Raw genomic sequence first — 20,194 nt, 5'->3', positions numbered from 1 at the left:
CGACTAAAACCTGACAGGTCATTTGGTGAGCGTGGAACTCTGGCAAGTGAGAGAGGAAGATTCCTCCTCATTTCTTCTCTAAAGCCCGCTGATGGGAGTCACGCCTCCACCAGCAGGATCAACAGCAAGTCCGCCTTTGAAGTTTCCTCTCTGCTTCCACAGCTGAGCTGGGAAAGCGGGGGATGCCCTGCAGCCACACTTCAAAGGGACACCAGTTGATTGTCCTGCTTCTGCCCCTGAATCCACCAAGGGTTCAATGGAACTATTTTCTTTGGAAGAAAAAAGGCATGACTAATAAACAGGTCAGGAACACTTGTGTTCTCTGTTTCCTCTTTTCTCTCTTACTGCATGAGACGCTCCGCGGTAAGCATGGAGGGGCAGCCTCCCTGGGTGCACAGCTGGGCCCAGCCCGCTGCTCCAAGGGGCACAGATGCTTGCTAATGACCCCACACCGTTTCAGGTGGAGTTCCTGATAGGATTCATCAGAAAACGAGATGCAGAGTTTAGGGTGAAATTGCTGTAACGTCGGAAATATATTTAAGTATTGAGTAAAAATAAGAGAGAAAATGGTAATAAAAATAATTTCAGATATTAAGAATAAATGTATCTTAGTACTATATATAAAATAATCAACAAATTTCATATATCACTTATATGTGGAATCTAAAAAAATGATACAAGTGAACTTATTTACAAAAGAAACTTACGGTTACCAAAGGGGAAAGGGGTGGGGGAAGGATAAGTTAGGAGTTTGGGGTTAACATATACACACTACTATATATGAAATAGATAACCAACAAGGACCTAGTGTATCACACAGGGAACTCTACTCAATATTCTGTAGTAACCTATATGGGAAAAGAATCTGAAAAAGAATGGATATATGTATATGTAAAACTGAACCACTTTGCTGTACACCTGAAACTAATACAACATTGTAAATCAACTATACTCCAATATAAAATAAAAACTTTTTAAAAAGAATAAATGTATCTTAGAAAATACAATTAAAGAGAGAAGGGGGCTTCCCTGATGGCACAGTGGTTAAGAATCCACCTGCCAATGCAGGGGACACGGGTTCGAGCCCTGGTCCGGGAAGATCCCACATGCCGCGGAGCAACTAAGCCTGTGCACCACAACTACTGAGCCTGCGCTCTAGAGCCCGCGAGCCACAACTACTGAAGCCCGCGCACCTAGAGCCTGTGCTCCGCAACAAGAGAAGCCACTGCAATGAGAAGCCCGTGCACCACAATGAAGAGCAGCCCCTGCTCACCACAACTAGAGAAAGCCCGTGCACAGCAACGAAGACCCAACACAGCCAATAAATAAATAAATAAATACATTTATTTTTTAATAAAAGAGAGAGAGAAGGGACCAAAGCATATTACAGGGAGCCAGGTGATTCATTCAACACACAGGTATGGAGGACAAACTCTGTGCTAGCCATATGTCATCCTCTATAGGCTATTTGATTCTAAAGACAGAATCAGAATAGGAATAGGTGCTGGAGAACCGGAAGTAAAAAGGACACCTGGCTTATATCCAACCTGTATGCAAAATAGTGAGGCTCATAGAAGAGGGACTGGAGCTTAGTCTTAAACTATTTCCCACTTGACACCCTAATAAATCCAGAGCCAGACTCACACAAAACTACAAAGCAAGAAACATTTCCCACCTGTCTTTTTGTCCCTCTTCAGCCTCCTATCAGTCTCTTTGGGCGAGACAGGTCTTGACTGAGGATTTAAGAGTGGGGATGAGGAATTAAGCCAAGAACCAAGGAGGTGGAAGAACATGGAAACTTCCAGCAGCAGATCGTCTTTCTTCTATCCTGGACCTCTCGCCCCAAAATAAACGAGTGACCTTTAGCACTGGAGTCTATGCTGACCTTTATTTTATTTAGATATAGTGAAAAGCTAAAGCCATTTATGCAGCATTCCACACCCGAGGTAGGAAGGTGATAAGTCAAAGGGGAAGCCAATCACTGTCTGGGGTTATTGGTAGCCGTTCAGCACCAAATTTGATACTGAAGGACCACTGTGCTCTTCACGTCTTTTAGTTTTGATGTTTCTAGTTCCAAAGTTTCTTTCTTCTCTTCCAAATCAAGAAATGACAGAGGTCTCACTGTTACGAAAGAGTGGCTCCATCCCAGGGAGTTGTATGAAAAAAATATTTTGACAAATTGCAAGCTAGCCGAAGATAGTTGGGGCTTTTTAACTGCAACCAATATTGATGTTATTAAACTCAACTGCAAATGCCTTTGGCCTCAGAAATCTGAAAAAAAAAATGCACCACATAAATGTAAAGTATTTATCACATAACAAGTTAATGTATGTTTATTATATTCATTTTGGGGGAAGGGATTGCAAGTGTCTCTGAATAACATTTTATCTTGAGGTTTTAAAAAAAGGCCCATTTAAGTTAACTACAAGCTAATATAAATCTTGTGTCTGAAATGCTTTCTAGTGCCCAGTACTAGAACGGTAACTAGCCCAAAGTAAATACTTGGTAGGTAGTTGCTGAAATAATTAATTTACTGGCAACAATTTACAGAATTGATGTTTATTTTTTATATTTTTAAAAAGTGTTTGTAGGTTCTGTTTCTGGTAATGGAGGAATAATTGTGTCAGACTAACTCTTTTACAGGTAATGAGTTCAGAACAAAACATAAAAACAGCTATCTGAATGAAACCATAAGCAGACAAACCAGGAAGAAGATGACGCTTGAAAGAAGGAACGGCACTGGCTGAGATTTGTGTTTATATGGGTTTTTTGCCTGAAGGTATTTCTTAGTCCACCCGTTGAGAATAGCTAGAACTCAAGGAGAAAGCTACAGTGAAATTAGTTTGAGGAACAGGGCAGTGTTCAGAGCTTCTAGGCTGAAAAGTGAGGGGAACATCACAGAAAGAAGTGAACCCCAGAAGGGGGCACCCCAAAATATACATGTAAATTCTGCCAAGTCCTTGGCTGATCCCTGAATTACGAATCTACATGAGAGACCCTAAGGAGACTGGCAGAAAACAAACAGCTGAAAGGCTGAAAGAACTAAGCTGGGTATTCAGCTGTTGCCTACCACTGGAGATACAATTTGAATCCTGCCAAAGTAATTACCTGCTAGAACAAAACTCAACACTTTTCAGAGAAGATAAATGAATCTAGGGTCTCTAACACATCATCCACAATGCCCAACATACAATCAAAAATTACAGGAATGAGAAGAGCAGGAAAATGTGATCCACGGTCAAGAGAAGAAATGGGACAATGTGGTCCATCAAGAGAAAAAACAGTCAATGTAAACTGACTCCAAGATGACCCAGATGTTGAATTATCAGACAAAGACTTCAAAGTAGCTGTTACAAATATGTTTAGATAAATGAAATACTTTCAGGTAAATGATAATTGAAAGGCTTTATCATCAGCAGATCTGCTGTAAAAGAAATGCTAAAGGAAGTTCTTTGGGGGGAAAAAAAAGAGAAGTGACAGCAGCTGGAAACTCAAATCTAAGCAAAGTCTAGGCATAATGAATGACCAGTTGGGGAAAGACAATGATGGAGCAAGTAAGGGCTCTTATCAAGTGGGAATAAAGAGTATATAGGACTTTTTATACTATTTTAACATTTCTATAAGCTTGAAATTCCTTTTTTAAGTTATAGAAAAAGTATTTGTCAGTCAATTTCTTAGTCAACCAGAATCTATTTTTTGTATCACACCAATCATTGGCAAAACTGAAAAACAGGCAGTGTGTCTGAAGGTGTCTTGGACAACATTATGCTTCTTTCTTCTCTACTTCTTCACACAGTATCCAATATCCTTCTGTCTATCAAAATCTATTCCAAGAAAGAATCTAAAACACACTTCCACAAAAGTATAAATGACTGATAAAACAGGGTGTTTGTTTGTTCTGCATTTTAACAGAGAGAGCCTTCAGCTGGAAAGGAATGAAGTTTTCAGGCATTACAGAGAAGTTTAATTTTTAGGCATAAGAGAGCCTTTACGGCCTCTGAAATCATTGTGTAAGCAATTAACTAAACTCCACCTATTCATTTGGCTACCACATCCAATTCTGCCCTTCTCCATCATCTTAGTTCAAACTCTAGCAATCAGAATGTCACCTCTTCCCCACCAAAATGATTAAATGCATTGGAATCCCTAAATAAGAGAGTGATTCTACAGTTTTGTATCTGTTAAAACAGTCAACTCTGTCTCATCCCAGTGAGGTAGGAAGAGAGATGAGCTTTTGGTTACCATTTTACAAATGAGGAAAAGAGAACAACGAGATTGACTCTTCCAGTCCTGAACTTCTGCAATACTGAGAAATGTAAAGATTAAATGGGAAGAAATGTCTCCAGGGGCAAACAGAGAGAGGTACGAAGGCAGGTATATAAAAAGGCAGTTTCTGACAAACATATAGTTTGCTGTCAAGTTTTTTCTTTATCCACTACAGTGGATACTTTAAAAATTCTAGGTGTTTAACAAATAATCACTTAATTAAATCATCCAAGAAGGCAGCCAGGCCTATGGAACTGTTTTAATAGTTTTCTATTTTTTCCCAGTGCAAGAGAGTAATGGTGTTTCTACCATCCTTGCAGCCCTTGCTAGAAGTCCTGTATACTTTGTGACAGTGATTAAACTCCAACAACATATAGTAGTTTATTTTATTTTATTTTTTTAGTGGCTTACAATAACAAACATTTATTTTCTCACAGTTGAAGAATTTGAGAACAGGGTCTCTGGGTGGCTCAGGGTCTCTCGAGGTAGCAGTGAGTACGTCAGCCTTCAGGTGGGGTCACCTTCAGCCAAAGGCTGGAAGGGCTGCTTCCAAGGTGGCTCCCTCACATGCTGATGGCGGGAGACCTCACTTCTTCACCATGTGAGCTGTATCATGTTAATACCCTCCCAAAAGCAAAAAAAAAAGGATGGATTTATTTTCCTTAAAATATCCCAGAGCACAGTAAGTATACTATATATTTTTAAGGTGTTACAATTTTAAATATATATATAATTATTCTTCAAAAAACATTGGTAGTTAAATCTCAGTTCATCGTACCAATGAAAATGGTCGCATGGAAAGTCAAAAAAAGCAAACAGTCCCAAAACATTAACCTTTTGTGTGTGTGTGGTTACACATTTGCCTTTCCAAATTCGTTTTGCTACACCAGTATTTTAATTGGTTTGTGATTTCTTAAACTCATTCACCCTAACAGTAAAGTCCAGCAAATGCAAAGCTCTTTGAATTCCAAAGGGAACAAAGCTGGCCTGGGGCTGTGAAGGGATTGCAGGTAATCTACAGATTTGCTGGTTGGTTTCAGACAATCTTTAGCGGACCAATTCCGTCGTTTGAAAGAGTAGTCATGGTGCAGGTTTTTACAAATTAATTTCTCTGTTGTTACATTCAGGTTTAGTAGATTACCACAGCATCACATTTTGAATTTACTTAAGTCACCATCTCCCACAATTTATAATTCTTAAGCAAAATCTAATGGATCTAGAGATTATCATACTAAGTGAAGTAAGTCAGACAAAGACATATATATGATGTCACTTATATGTGGAATCTAAAAAAATGATACAAATGAACGTATTTGCAAAACAGTGACAGATTCACAAACATTGAAAACAAACTTATGGTTACCAAAGGGGAAAGGAGGGGGGGATAAATTAGTAGGTTGGGATTAACATATACACACAACAGTACTATGTATGAAATAGATAATCAACAAGAACCTACTGTATAGCACAGAGAACTCTACTCAGTATTCAGTAATATCCTATATGGGAAAAGAATATGAAAAAAGAATGGATATATGTATATGTATAACTGAATCATTTTGCTGTACACCTGAAAATAGCACACACTGTAAATCAACTCTACTCCAATATAAAATAAAAATTTTTTAAAATCTAATGACATTACTGTCTTATATATCAGCAAAATATCAATCAATAAAGCATTGTTGATTGGAAACCAACTAAGGCTGAGGAAATATGTCAACAGTCGAGAACACAGGAAGGGACATTGGCCTGGCTAATTGCAGACAAACTTCAAGCACCTGTTTTGAGCTATCAAGGCCTTTATCAGCAAATCTTTTTGGGAAAGGGGTCACTCCCTTTCTTCCTTGAGACTTTTGATCATCCGAGTTAGTTTTCTCTTTTCATCTTCAAGACCCGTGATGTTTTCTGCAGACAACTGGAGATTGGGTTTTAGAAATGCCAGTTCCAAGGGCAGATTTTCATTTATCTACAGATGAGTGAATCAAAGTGGTTGGAAAAGTGGTTACTTACTCAAAATTTGCTTATTTAGTTGCATTCTAATTTACTTACGGTTCTGGATGTTTTTGGCTACTTCTTAGGTGCCTTACTTAATAGCCTGTGGCCTGTTGCCATGGTGAAATAGAATTAATAACAACTCTTAGTTATGCTAACTTAATATTTGTAAAATATATGCTTTGTTTGTTTATTAAAAGGAAAAAAGATGGCGGAAAATCAAGTATGCTTCAAAAGAGTTACAAAATTTTTTAAAACACTAGTCCTTAATTACTGTTGTGGAGAACTTCGAGCTGAATGTATTAACCATACACTTACTGTTCTGCTAGCTGACAGCTTTGACTGACGCTTGACGTTTGCTTTTTCAAGCTATTTGAGGGTAAATTTAGCTTGAAACAGTTCTGAATGGAGGGAAGCCACTTCATGGTCCAAACAATCCATTTCCTTTTGAACTCTATTATAACTTGTGATTTTTGGCCAATCAGAAGGATCTAGTTCATCTTTCTCTTAAGAAGTTAAAATATAATTTGAATTTGATTTAGTTTGTATCAAGTCACATTTAATACAAAGACAATTCTTCATTTCTGTATGTTTCAGGACAATTTTGAAAGCACCAGTAGAGATACAAAATGAACTAGGTAATGGTTTAGTTAATAGAACACAGAATTTGAAACCTGAGTTCCAGCCTATTTCTATCTGTGTGGTATGTATTTGAATTTGAGCTTAGCTCACTAACCTCACCAGGCCTCAATTTGTTCACCTGTTAAATGGAAATAAGACTGCCTTTACCCCAGGGATGTTCACATCCTAAATGTTATACCACCTGATCCCCTGGGAAGGCAATGGAATGATCCTTGGTGGTGTTCAGTATTTTTTTACTGTGTAATCAATGTCTATATTTAAGAGCTCGAAAGAGCAGAATCAGACAAGGATGGAGTCCCTACAGCCTCCTGGCCGCTACAGCATGTATTCTTCAGCTTTCTCTGCAGTCCCAGGAAAAGCAGCCAGCTCATGAAAACGTATAAAGTACAGGAATAAGCATCAAACAAAACTGCCACATGTGAACACACAGCTAGGTATCTCACGACATCTAAACACCTTTGGTCTCTGTGTCATCCTTCAAGTAATGAAAATACCTCCATTTTTTCCAGATGGAAATATGGGCATAGAGAGGCCCAATGTTAAAAACCAGAATTATGTGGTCTCCTGAGATCCTTGTCACTCTGTGTTTCTTATGATTCTCATAGAAACAGAATGGTTTGGAGGTTCAAGCACTGTTTCCAGTAGAAAATAATGCAGATGTTACTGCTGGGGAATAAATTAGCACACCTAATTTATCAACCTTATTCAAGTCCCTTGGAGATCAAAGAAAAGTCAAGCAAATTGCAGCAAGTTTTCCTTACAGTATTTTTAGAGTATCATTCCCAAATACTCAAATATAGAGGATTCTTTCCTTTTCTTTGTATTCATTTGATTACCCCATAGTTTATAAATCACACGTCTGTTTTGTACACTTTGTACCAGACAAGTCTGGGCATGCAAAGCTTGTAGCCAGTTCACAAAAGCCACTTAACATATTTGTTTGTCATTTAAGTTATGACTTTGAAAACAAAAGAAGACAAGGGCTTTCACAGTGACAGGCAGGTTTACATAAGCTGCTGCACAAACTAAATTCAAAATAACTCTAGTTCATATTGAAAAAGTTATTCTTTCATTGCCGCTCTGTCATAACACTCTTTGATATTTTTTTAAAATATCCACAGTAATTAATAAGTATGACACAAAGCTTTCCCTACCTCTTCTCCTGTGTATCCTTTTTGTAAGTCACAGAAACTGCAGCCACCAAGGCTTTCTACTGACGATTGGATGAAGTCTTGCTTTTCCTCCAAAGCACTTATCCTGACACGCTGTAAATCAGGAAAAGAGCCAAGAGACATAGGCTTAGGAGCACATATAGGATGTGGGGTTGGTTCATTTGCTTCTTTCTAGTATCTCTTTCTGCTCCAGTTTCAGTTCAGTTACTCAAGAATATGCAAGTTAAAAAAAGAAGAAGACTCCTACAGTGCAGGTACCATCAGTGACCCAGTGAGCACAAAGTCAGGAGGTGTGTGTGGCGGACGTGCATCCGAGGGGCTAGCAGTGTGAGCTGTGGCCCGAGAAAGACCTGATTTCCAACCCAGCTCTTTTTCTACCGGCAGCGCTCTGTGTCCTTACCTATCAAATGGAGATAATAACTCCCACCGCAAAGAACTACTTTCAGGGTTAAATGAAATTCCCCATGTTAACTGCTCAGCATAGTGTCTGACAGTATGTGTTCCGTAAGAATTGTTGTTACTCGCTTTGAGCCAGCCTATTTATTTTATGCTAAAAATAAAGTAAAGCATTGCTAGGATGAATCAAGAAAAAAGACCATTCTCAGGAATGAAATATTTGTATGATATAATTTTTAAAATAATGGAGTTTCTTACTTTCAGTAACATACAGTAACAGAACATGCATAGATTATGACAAACCTGTTTAATCAACAAATAAGAACCACTTAGAATTATCATAGCAGGATATCATGGAAAGGGGGTTAGATCTGCTTGATTTCAATTCTACCTTTATTCCTTGAGCAAATTTCTTTATCTTTGATCTTTAGCTTCATTGTTTGTTAAATAAACTCCTGGAAGGGGTGTAGTGAGGATAAGATATTAAAACAAAATATATGTCTGTCCATCGGTCTAGGATAATATATTAAAGCTATATACATATCTATCAATCTATCTATCTGCCTATCTATCTATAGAGAGAGAGAGACCACACAATAAACTATATAGAGTAGTGATTATTCCAATATTATGATAAATTTTTTTGCTGCAAGATTTTTAAATTAAGTGCTAAAAATCAATACGATATATGTAAACATTCTCCTTGCAAAATTATTTGCATAATTGCTTACCTAATCCTTTTGTCATTTGTATAATTAAAACTTAACCTGAAGGGAGGTGTGACTGTGATGGGCACATGGGGTGGGGGGGAGCGAGTTTCTATTTCTTGACCTGAGTGGTAATAACAAGGGTGTATCCACCTTATCATTATTAATTAAGCTATACATTTGTTTAGTGTGGGTTTTGGTGTCTGTGTTGTATTATACAATAACATTTTTTTAAAATAAAAACTTCACTCAGTACAGTAGCCAAGACATGTAAGCAACCTAAGTGTTCATCAACAGAGGAATAAAGAAGATATATATATGTATATGTGTATATATATATATTTTCATTCCCCCAATGGAATATTACTCAGCCATAAAAAAGAATGAAATAATGCCATTTTCAGCAACATCAATGGACCGAGAGATGATCATACTAAGAGAAGTATAAAGACAAGTGACAGAGAAAGACAAGTATCATATGATATCGCTTATTTTTGGAATCTAAAAAGATGATCCAAATGAATGTATTTACAAAACAGAAACAGACTCACAGACATAGAAAACAATCTTATGTCACCAAAGGGGGTGGGGGTGAGAGCTAAATTAGGAGTTGGGGATTAACATATACACACTACTATATATAAAATAGATAGACAACAAGGACTGACTGTATAGCACAGGGAACTAAATTCAATACCTTGTAATAACCTATAATGGAAAAGAATATACATATATACATATATATCACTTTGCTGTACACCTGAAACTAAAAAAACATTGTAAATGGGGCTTCCCTGGTAATGCAGTGGTTAAGAATCTGCCTGCCAGTGCAGGGGGACAGGGGTTCAATCCCTGGTCTGGGAAGATCCCACATGCTGCGGAGCAACTAAGCCTGTGCACCACAACTACTGAGCCTGTGCTCTAGAGCCCGCGAGCCACAACTACTGAAGCCCGTGCACCTGAAGCCCGTGCGCCTAAAGCCCATGCTCCACAACAAGAGAAGCCACTGCAATGAGAAACCCACGCACCGCAACGAAGAGTAGCCCCTGCTCGCCGCAACTAGAGAAAGCCCGCACAGCAACAAAGACCCAGTGCAGCCAAAAATAAATAAAATAAAATAAATACATTTATAAAAAAACAAAAAACATTGTAAATCAACTATATTTCAATTTAAAAAAATTTTTAAAATTCACTCAACTTGGGAAACCCCTGGCGGTCCAATGGTTAAGATTCTGCGCTTTCACTTCCGAGGGTGCGGGTTCAATCCCTGGTTGGGGAACTAAGACCCCCACAAGCCACAAGTCGTGGCCAAAAAAAAAATTCACTCAACCTAGTTACTGTATGAACTACTACAAACGTGAAATCAAAGAAGACTGATTCAGGTTTAATTATGTTTTAAAAACATATAAAATAGAATTAACACACAAATAAATGAGTGATATTGATTCCTACCTTTTTATTTGGTCCTTCCACCAACACACCAAATTGTTATCTGAGTTTTCCACTTGCATGTGAAAAATTTTGGATGCAATAAGTATTGTGTGCCCAACTAAAGAACAAAAAGTGTAGCCAGTTAAAAAGAGATCAGTGGAAGACAAGTTGAATGTGAGTTCACTTTTGTATGGTTATTAAAAGAATAAAAAGATGCCTTACCACTCTCTCACTTCGGGTGGATAGGGAGGGTGGGACGGAGACGCAAGAGGGAGGAGATATGGGGATACATGTATATGTATAGCTGATTCACTTTGTTATACGGCAGAAACTAACCATTGTAAAGCAATTACACTCCAATAAAGATATTGAAAAAAAAAGATGCCTTAGCCATAATATTGAGTAGGTTACTATTACCTCTAATGAAAATGTGAAAGTTGCAATTATTCTGTTACTAAGTAGAAAACATGTGACTAGGTATCTTTGGGATACTTACTGGAGCTTTCTCAAGGTAAAGGAATAGAGAGGTACCTTATGACCAAAGCTTCATGAGGGATCAGAAGCAGAAAACCTGGCAAGAACCAAGGAAAACCTGATCTCCCTCCCTTGGCTCCTTGGACGTTTGCTCTCTTCTCCCTGCAGACCACCTCCCCTCCTTGAAGAGCAGCACACGTGCCCCAAAGGGCTGCCCTGCTTCAAGATCTCTTGGAGCCAGCATCTGATGCTGTCTTTTACTCACTCTGTCTGAGTTCCAATTCCAAGTAACTGTGGACAGAAGAGACCATGGGAGCGGAAGGTTCTCTGCTAATGCATTGTAGGGGCGAGAGGAAATGACTTGCTGGAATTCCACATAGATAATGACACGGCCACTACCATGAGTCATTTATTCATTCCACCAACATGGAACTACCATGAGTCAGAATGCACTGGGGATTCAGAGATGAACAACACTCAGTCCTTACCCTTGAGGAGGTCAGACTTCAGAAAGCAAAACAGAACATCACAAGAAATTCCTTAAAGCAGATAAAATAAAGGAAGTATAAATAAAGTCTTTCAAGAACCTAGAGGAGGTGACGACTAATTTCATGGAGCAGATTATAGTAGAATAATCTTGAAGAATGAGTATTAAAACTCACAAACAGACTCCAGCAAAAGATATGTTAATTTACTTTCATCAAAATTGGGAATATCTTTTCAGTGAAGGACACTATGGATTAAGTCTTGACGGGTCCAAGAGGAGATTTTTTTTAAAAATTGGAGTATATTTGCTTTACAACGTTAGTTTCTGCTGTACAGCAAAGTGAATCAGCCACATGTATACATATATCCCCTCTTCCTTGGATTTCCTTCCCATTTAAGTCACCACAGAGCATTGAGTAGCGTTCCCTGTGCTATGCAATCTATTCTCATTAGTTATCTATTTTATACATAGTAGTGTATATATGTCAATCCCTATCTCCCAATCCATCCCACCCCCTCTTCCCCCACTTGGTATCCATATGTTTGTTCTCTATGTCTGTCTCTATTTCTGCTTTGCAAATAAGTTCATCTATACCATTTTTCTAGATTCCACATATGTGCATTAATATATTTGTTTTTCTCTTTCTGACTTACACTTCACTCTGTATAACAGCCTCTAGGTCCATCTATGTGTCTGCAAATGGCACAACTTCGTTCTTTTATATGGCTGAGTAATATTCCATTGTATATATGTACCACATCTTCTTTATCCATTCATCTGTCGATGGACATTTAGGTTGCTTCCATGTACTGGTTATTGTAAATAGTGCTGCAATGAACATTGGGGTGCGTGTATCTTTTTGAATTATGGTTTTCTTTTGGTATATGCCCAGGAGTGGGATTTTTGGGTCACATGGTAGTTCTATTTTTAGTTTTCTAAGGAACCTCCATACTGTTCTCCATAGTGGCTGTATCAATTTACATTCCCACCAACAGTGTGGGTTCCCTTTTCTCCACACCCTCTCCAGCATTTATTTGTAGACTTTTTGATGATGGCCATTCTGACCGGTGTGAGGTGATACCTCACTGTGGTTTTGATTTGCATCTCTCTAATAATTAGTGATGTTGAGCATTTTTTCATGTGTTTCTTGGCCATCTGTATGTCTTCTTTAGATAAACGTCTATTTAAGTCTTCTGCCCATTTTTTGATTGGGTTGTTTTTTTTTTGAGATTGAGCTGCATGAGCTGTTTGTATATTTTGGAGATTAATCCCTTGAGAAGATTTTTGCAATATCTAAAACTGACAAGGATCTAAGGCAACTCAGGAAGAAAATGATGGGTGCTCTAAGTGAGGATGGTAAAGTTTGTAAGCAAGCAATGACCAGAGGAGGAAACCATAGCATTAAGCATCACTCATTCCTAAACATTTTATACCAGTTAGACCAGCAAAATCAGCAAGCTGGATAGTGCCAGGTGTGGGCAGGGGCTGTGGGCTGTCAGCTCTGGCGTGGGAGTACTAATCAGGGTATCCATCCTGGAGAGAGCTCAGCAGTGCTTATCAAGTCTGCATTAATGCTCTGCATCCAGTGCAGGGGGAGGGAGACAAAGCAGAGAGGCCAGCTCAGAAGGTGTTCTGTGAGCTTGGCTTTGATTTTAAAGACAATGGAGAACCAAGAGAATCTAAGCAGTCCAGGGACATGGCCAGAACAGACCCGATGGAGTGTGAAGTTAAAAACGGAGGGGGGTGGGGGAATGGCAGCTTAGAAAATGAGTTAGGGGCATGGATACATAAAATGACACAGTGAGTAAAGCAGAATGCGAAGGTGTACTACATAAGAATGCGGAGTACATTTACTAAAAATCAGGAGTGAATCTGGAATCGAGCGTGTCATATTTAACATTCATAGGTTTCTCTTTTCCCATGCAGCAGCTTGTTTATGATTTTTTTAATTGTACAGAATACCGTTTAGAACTCTGTAGTCTAAATTAAAAGCATTACTTAAAAAAAAGTACATAGGGCTTCCCTGGTGGCGCAGTGGTTAAGAATCTGCCTGCCAATGCAGGGGACACGGGTTCGAGCCCTGGTCTGGGAAGATCCCACATGCCACGGAGCAACTAAGCCCGTGAGACACAACTACTGAGCCTGCGCATCTGGAGCCTGTGCTCCGCAACGGGAGAGGCCGTGACAGTGAGAGGCCCGCGCACCGTGATGAAGAGTGACCCCCACTCGCCGCAACTGGAGAAAGCCCTCGCACAGAAACGAAGACCCAACACAGCCAAAAATAAATAAATAAATAAATAAATAAGTCCATAGAGATTTAAGAACAGAGTCATTTTCCTCCAATCCTGTCTGGAAGGTGAGGTCTTGAGAGGCCCGTGCACCGCGATGAAGAGTGGCCCCCGCTTGCCACAACTAGAGAAAGCCCTCGCACAGAAACGAAGACCCAACACAGCCAAAAATAAATATAAATAAATAAATAAATAAAAATTAAAAAAATAAAATAAAATAACATTGTCAGGCAGCCTACTAAGGCTCCGTGTAGTTATGTCACCAGGCCAAGAAAAGTCTGTTAAGTGAGGGCCCATGGGTGACTGAGCACCCTGCCTCTGCTCTAGCGCACCCATCTGAAGATGAGAACCACACAGAAAGAAGAAGAGCGGAGGGCCAGAGAGACAAATTAAGACATCATACGTATCCCCAAATTCAACCATGACGGAAGCAACTTCTGTCCATTCTGGTACTTTCATTTCTTGCTTAAGAAAGTTTCAGGAGGATTTCTCTTGTGGGTCACCAAAACATTCTCACTAATACAGGTGGTGTAAATGTAAGAAAGGAGAGAAAAATTTTCACTCGTTACATTAACTACCTGGAAAACCCCAGAGAATCAGCTGAAAACTTATTCAAGCAAATAAGAGTAAGGATGAATTTTTTAATTCAATAAGTGGTGTTGGGATGTTAGATCCCTACTTCACAGCAAAATACATTTCAGAAAGAAAAAAAAGATGTAATTAACCCATAAAAGAAATAGAAGAAAATATGGATACATTTTTATCTGATTTGGGAATAGGAAAAGCCTTTCTTACCATTCAAACCAAAGCAGAAGACAAAAAAGACAGACTTGTAAAAATTAACTCTTCCGTTTTAATAACAATAAAGCACAGAATGAAAAATCAATTAAGATAGGGAATTTGGGAGGAGGATCAGGGTTAGGGCTTCCAGGGGCCGTCTTTGGGGGAGGGGAAGATGATTGATTTGATTTGGGGAGTGTTGGTATTTGTGGGAACCGCTCTGTCAAAATGAACTGGAAATAGACACACGTGTCTAAAACTGAGGGTGACCCCAAGGTTAGAGACATGTGTTTGGGACAATTCAGCATACAGATGATAGTTAAATCTACTAGAGTGGCTGGGATTACCCCAGAGTGAGAAAAGAAGTGGTCCCCAGAACCTGGCAGGACACTGACATTTAAAACCCAGGAGGATTCTTAGGTCCTTCAGGGCAGGAGATGCTCCAGGTCTGAGTTATCCTTGTGGCCCGGATATTACCTAGCACCGTGCCAGGTACATATTGGATATTCTATACACACCCTTTTTTTTCTTTTTTTTAAACATCTTTATTGGAGTACAATTGCTTTACAATTGTGTGTTAGTTTCTGTTTTATAACAAAGTGAATCAGCTATACATATACATATATCCCCATATATATCTCCTCCCTCTTGCGTCTCCCTCCCATCCTCCCTATCCCACCCCTCTAGGTGGTCACAAAGCACTGAGCTGATCTCCCTGTGCTATGCGGCTGCTTCCCACTAGCTATCTATTTTACATTTGGTAGTGTATATATGTCCATGCCACTCTCTCACTTCTACACACACCCTTTTGATTGTTTCCGTTTGTTTCTTAAATTTAATTCATTTAAAAATAGGTCAATTCATATGATTCAAAATTCAATGAGTGTGAAAGGATATCTTCTTGGTATCCCTGTCCCTCAGCCACTATTTTTCCTCCCTGGAATCAATGAAAATCAACACTTTCTTGCATATCATTTCAGAGATAGTTTATGCGTATGCGAGCAAAAAAATATATATATATATGCACACACACACATATGTATATAAACTCTCTGGTTTCAACTCCTTTTTTCAATTGACACAATATTTCAGAGATTGTGTCATGTCAATAAATCAAGAGTTTTTTCATTCTTTTTATGACTGTACAGTATTTCCATCTCTAGATTACCATAATTTGTTTAACCAGACCCTTTGTGATAGCTATAAAAGTTATTTACAATATTTTGCTTTCACTAACAATGCCGGAATAGAGAATTTTGATTGCATGTCATCCGACGGTGGTGGTTTTGAAATGTGTCACCTTGATTAGGCTGAACCGCGGGCTTCACAATTCCCTGTCATGTATGTTTCCTGCAGGGTGGATCACAGAAGACATTTTGGTCACATGAGATTGGAGGACAGATGTACAGATGCAGCTGCTTGTTTTGACCTTGGAAGGTGAGGGCAGGACCACCGTGTGCTTTTGTAGCTCACAAGACTTGTGGCTCGTCTGTGGGCTGACCTCCTTGGAGTGAAGAGGTGGGCTGTAGCCACTCTCAGCTTAGAAAAAATTCTGTCATGTTTTCTCATCTGCTTTTACAGCTTGCTTTTCTGTATTTAAATATGTAGCCCCTTTGGAATTTGTCCATTTGTTTACCCAGTAGTTCCAAGGCCATTTATTGAATACTCTGTATTTTCCCCATTGATTTTAATGCCATCTTCACCATATTATACATATTATACTATACATTCCTATATGTATTTGGGTCTGTTTCTAAACTTTCTCATCCTTTCTACTGATTTGTATATAACAATTTATTTATTGAAATTTACAACATTAAAAAATATCTAAGTGGTCCAATCCCCCTTAATTACTTGTTTTTCAAAATGTTAGTGGCAAATCTTGTTTTTTCCTTCCAGTTTTATTGGGATGTAATTGACATGCAGCTGTATATTTATGTACAGCATAATGATTCGACTCATATACATCATGCAATGATGACCACAGTAAGTTTAGTGAACGTCTATCATCTCATATAGATACAAAATAAAAGAAAAAGAAAAAAATTTTTTCCTTGTGATGAGAACTCTTAGGATTTACTTTCCTAATGACTTTCATATATAACATACAGCAATGCTAATTATATTTATCATGTGTTTCATTACACCCCTAGTACTTATTTATCTTATAACTGGAAGTCTGTACTTTTGACTGCCTTCATCCAATTTCCCCTCCCCCAACTAGTAGCCAGAAATCTGATCTCTTTTTCTATGAGTCTGTTTGTTTTGATGTGTAATTGACCTATGACACTATGTTAGTTCCTGTTGTACAACATAGTGATTCAATATTTCTATACATTTCAAATGATCACCATAAGTCTAGTTACCATCTGTCACCACACAAAGATATCACATAGTTGTTGGCTCTATTCCCCACACTGTACACTTCATACCCTTCACTCCTTTACTTTGTAACTGAAGTTTGAACCCTCATCGATTTCTTTCCTCCCCCTTCCCCTCTGGCAACCACCTGTTTGCTCTCTGTATCTATTACTCTGCTTCTGTTTGTTCATTTGTTTTGCTTTTTAGATGCCACATATAGGTGAAATCATAACGGTATTTGTTTTTCTCTGTCTTTTATACAAGGTTTAGACTCAACTTCTCGAATTTAAAAATTCATTTAAAAATTTTATTGGAATTATGTTAAATTTATAGAGACTTGATATCTGTATGATATTGAGTCTTCCCAGCTAAGAACAGTACACTTTTCACTTGGTCAGCTTTTCCTTTGTGTCCAAAAGTAAATTTAAAAATTTTCTTTGTAGAAACTGCACATTTATTGGTAAGTTTATTTCTAGCTACTTTATCTTTTTGTGGGACAATTGAAATGTCTGTCTTTTCTTTCATTATATTTTCCTCCAATTGGCTATAATTTATACGTTTTTTTTTTCCCCAGTTGGGCTCTTAGGCAGGACCCACCTGAAGTGTTCCAGCCTAGTAATCGTTGCTTTTTTTTTTTTTTTTCTTGGTAAGTTTCCTAGGCAGCCTTGAGAACAGTAAGTTAATACTACAGCTCTCTTGCAAATTTCTCTCTTAGCCACTCAGTTTCAAAATTCCTCAGCAAGGTCACAGATGGTGTCCCTCTTTGCTGGTATTTTAGTCAAATCAAGGTTTTTGTTTATGCTTTTTTTCTTCAAGCCAAATAGTGGAAATATTTTTGGTAAAACTGGAGTTTGATCTCATCAAGTCTCCAGGCCAAGCACTCAGGAAGCAGGCCAGCAGCGCTGTTATCTGTTCCGAGGACCCCACTGGTGTGGATGATTGTATGTCTGTAGAAATTGCTAAGGCCATATTTTCATGCCCTCTTGTGAATTGATACAACTCTGCAGTGCTGGGAGTATAAAAATCACTATGCTTTCAGCATATTAATTCATTAGAAATGGTTAGAACAGCAAGGGATTTTTGAGATCAGGCACGTAGTCTAAAGCTTTCATTTTATAGATGAAGAAGGCCAAAGTAGTCGAAAAGTGATGAATTAAAATTGCAGACTTTGGATGCCAGAGTGGGTGCCGCCTCTTCCAACTTACACTGTCTTTTCTCCTTTAACTTAAAATGTCTCAACACTTCAGAGGAGCACCTGCAATAGCCACTGTTTCCACCATAAGCACCAGAGTGAAAACACCTGGTCAAGACATCCCACCTTCACTGATATTCAGGCCAGGAGCTGTGTTTGACCCTGTTTGTCCATCTCCAGACCTTTGTGCTAATCCAGCAGTTCTTAGAATGTGGTCTGGGGACCCCTGTGAGATTGCAAGACCCTTTCAGGAAGTTTTCAAGGTTGAAACTATTCTTATAATAATATTACAACATTATTTGCCTTTTGCTCTCATTTGCTCAGGAACGTTTTCCAGAATTTTCCAAGAAAGTATACTTAGGATATAAATATGTGCATTTTCAGACATTAACTAAGTTTGTTCTCAGTACTTTTGCTGAGCTCTTACTACTTCAGTTATACTTGCTACAATGTCTTTAATCTCATTATTGTCAAAACAATTGTTATTTTGAAATCCTGAAGTTTGTCTCCAGCCTACGTGGAAACGAAGTAAGCACATTTTGTTGTCTTGATTTGCAATCATTTTTTTTTTGAGATTTTTAAAAATCGAAGTATAATTAATGTACAATATTACAAAAGTTACAGGTGAACAATGTAGTGATTCATAACTTTTAAAGGTTAGACTCCATTTATAGTTACTGTAAAATATTGGCTCTATTGCAATCATATTTTTAAATACTAAAAACTTTTCTAAAATTTTAAACATTTTGTAAAACTATTTTGAAATTTAATAAAATTTTATTCTAAAATAAAAGAAAATGTATTTATAATATATCTTTCTTATTTTTAAAGGTGAATGGTTACTTTCTCAGCCCACAGCTTCACCATCTGCATATAGTCATTTCTCTGGCTCAGAAGGCAGGAACTTTCAAAGAAAAAGGGTGAAATTGTGAATAAGAAATAAAAATATGGTGAATATTACCTTTTCCTTGGTTGTATACATGTTAATAATTCATTATTATTTCTGAAAGTATTACGGTGTGTGACTTCTGGTTTCTGGTCCAGCAGGATCTTAGAAGTGATCACGCCATCCTAACAACAAGAACAAAGCTGAACAAACTGAAAAATCAACAACTCTTCTTAGATCTGTCGTCAGAGCAGTGAAGTCACAGGGCAAACGGCTGTCCAGAAATTTAAAGAGACAAACAGGTAAATGGAGAGAATCACGATTTACCAGATTTGAAACCCCCTGGCAGAAAACTCCGTGGGAACCAGTGCCCAGGTAGGGAAACCTGAACTGTAATTGATGAATTGCTGGAGACTCAGAGGGGACAGTCTGAGAGTTAAAAACTGCAGGAGGATCCAGTCGTAGGGGGTCCCCACGATTTTGTGAGTTTTACCTCTAGGAGCTCACAGGGAATATCAGAAAAAATTCCCTTGTGCTTCCACCAGGGGGAAGGGAAAAGTAACCATTTTGACAAACCCAGAGAATTCTGTTCTTTTTAACATGGTCTGCCCTTGGGAGAAACTATTTATCCAGAGCCTAACCTGCTAGGGCTTTATCAGAGCCTAACTGACCGTGGGGAAGGGAAATACCCGACTGCAGCCCCCTCTAGCTTTCCACATGGGGAAGAAAAACTTCCAACTCCAGCCCCCTCTACCCATCCTCTCCCACCAAAGACAAGGAGAGGAACTGAGAAGCACTGGGGTTGTTCACAGAGGCTCAAAAGACTGAGACCTAATCATAGGGCTATAGAATGCTACCCCGCCGCCACACTTACCGTTCCTTTACTAAAGCCGTGTTTACCGCGATACCTTTTATTCAGTACATCATGTCCACCTTTCAACAAAAAATTACAATGTGTACTAAAAGGCAAAAAACACAGTTTGAAGGGACCAGAACCAGAGTCAGATATGGGAGGAATGTTGGAATTACCAAGAATTTTTTTAAACTGTGATTAAAATGCTAGGAACTTTAATGGAAAAAGCAGACAACATGCAAGACATGGTGGATAATGTAAAAA

At 38.5% G+C, this 20,194-nt stretch overlaps 1 long non-coding RNA gene across 1 annotated transcript; it reads right to left on the bottom strand.

Moving 5' to 3' along the window:
• Positions 1–4,674: 4,674 nt before the first annotated feature.
• On the bottom strand, positions 4,675–19,186 carry LOC133081408 (uncharacterized). The gene is made up of 3 exons (XR_009698807.1): positions 19,153–19,186; positions 8,058–8,168; positions 4,675–4,890 (listed from the first exon to the last, which is right to left on the bottom strand). It is a non-coding gene; the product is annotated as an uncharacterized LOC133081408 (long non-coding RNA).
• Between the last annotated feature and the right edge of the window lie 1,008 nt (positions 19,187–20,194).

This window comes from Eubalaena glacialis, chromosome 20 (genome assembly GCF_028564815.1).
Source record: "Eubalaena glacialis isolate mEubGla1 chromosome 20, mEubGla1.1.hap2.+ XY, whole genome shotgun sequence".
NCBI lineage: Eukaryota > Metazoa > Chordata > Mammalia > Artiodactyla > Balaenidae > Eubalaena > Eubalaena glacialis.
Note: the sequence above shows the minus strand (reverse complement) of the source record. Positions and strands in the feature narration are given on the sequence as shown.